This window comes from Cucurbita pepo, chromosome 9 (assembly GCF_057944985.1).
Source record: "Cucurbita pepo subsp. pepo isolate OVF chromosome 9, ASM5794498v1, whole genome shotgun sequence".
Lineage (NCBI taxonomy): Eukaryota > Viridiplantae > Streptophyta > Magnoliopsida > Cucurbitales > Cucurbitaceae > Cucurbita > Cucurbita pepo.
The window spans coordinates 6,893,723-6,895,569 of NC_141806.1; positions in this window are offsets into that span (position 1 = coordinate 6,893,723).

The following is a 1,847-nucleotide window of genomic DNA, read 5'->3' on the forward strand; positions in this document are numbered from 1 at the left end:
TTTAAACTAGTTTGTAATGGTCTAAATAAATTCTAAAGGGAATAATTGGACAAACTCTTAATCGAACTTAAAGTTCTATATAGTGAGCGTTACACAAATTTCTCAGGGTATGAGTCTTGGATGAACAAAAATGTTTCCCATCGGCATCAATGTCATAGAATTTGGTATAGCGAACCATTTTAGTTAGAATGGGATTCCAAAAAAAGATTTTGTAGAATTAACAAGTGATAACCACTACACCACAACAACTAGATGTCCATAATGTCCATGATCAAAAGAATAGCTAATAATTATAAATTTTAGTGTTTAAACAAAATATCCTTAGAACCCTGAAATGTTTCATCAATATTCTTCAAAAATAATAATAATAAAAAATAAATAAATAAAAAATAAGTTTATTGTTAGTGAGATGAAACCGTTAATATCTTGTTTGAAAATACAATTCAACTTTCAAACATTTTGTAATACTCATAATTTAAAAAAAAAATCAAAAATACTCTTAAATCACTTTTCTCTTCGATTTTGTTTTGAAGTCTCTTGTTTATGGACATTTCCTAATATGAATATAATACAATTCAATATTTAAATAAACAATTTATTTTCAATTTTATTCTTGAGTATTTTTAAATTGGTGTTAACAAATTCGTTCATATACATAAGAATACAGTTTGACTCGTCTACTCTATTTCGAGTCAACAAAGATATCATAGGCTTTGCAGTGTACCCAAAATAAAATGGCGAGACCAAGTTATCGTTTTATCTATTCATATCCTATATTTAAAATATTATGCATAAAATCATTCAACCACATGAGAAAGAACAATATTACTAGCGAACAAACGAAGACCTTTGTATGTTAGACTAACATGATAACCAACTATACCACAAGACTAAATGATGTGCAAATTTTGTTCTATATTATGATATAATGTTATAAAATCCAGGAGTAAAAAGAATGATAAAATTAGAATTTTAAATTTTTTTGTTATTCTAGAATTAATTGTGCAATATTTGAAGGCTTTCATTGTTATTTTGAGCAATAGGTCCAACTCTTTAATTGTAACAACTTACAAAAAATAATAATTATAACAATAATAAAGAAATAAATAAATAATTAACCCTTCCCTTCCTTCACTGATATCTTAGGACTCCTTCCTCAAATATCACTCTTCAACCCCTACGCTAACTATCATTTATGCTAGAGAGAATAAAAAAATAGATTAGAAAAGATTCGAATACAAAGCTAGAGAAAGAATAAAAAAATAGCCCCTACTCCAACTATCAGTTATGCTAGAGAGAGAATAAAATGGCTCTAATACCATGTTAGATGAACATGACTCTCCACAATGGTATGATATTGTCCACTCTGAGCATAAGCTTTGCTTCGAGCTTTCCCAAAAGGCCTCATACGAATGGAGATAGTATTCTTTGATTATAAACCGATAATCATTCCCTAAATTAGCTGTGGGACTCTCATCCAATAGAATTAAACTGCTAAACAAAATTAAACGAAAAAAAGAAATCAGATTTAGAAGTAAAGAAGATTCAGTGGATAGAACTAAACACTAAAACTAAATACAAAGATAAGATTCAATTAATAGAATTAAAAACTAAAACTAAATATGGAGAGAAAAGAAAATAAAGACAAAGATTTGGTGAAAAAAAAAAACTCTACGATAAAACAATTAAAAATTAAAACTAAATATAAAAAAATGGAGATTTAGTGAAAAGAGCTCCACATAAAACAAAAGAATTAAAAATTAAAATTAAATACTGGGAGAAAAGAAAATAACCCGAGGAAAAAATAAAATACAGACCAAGACTAATAGAAAAAAGAGGAAAGATTC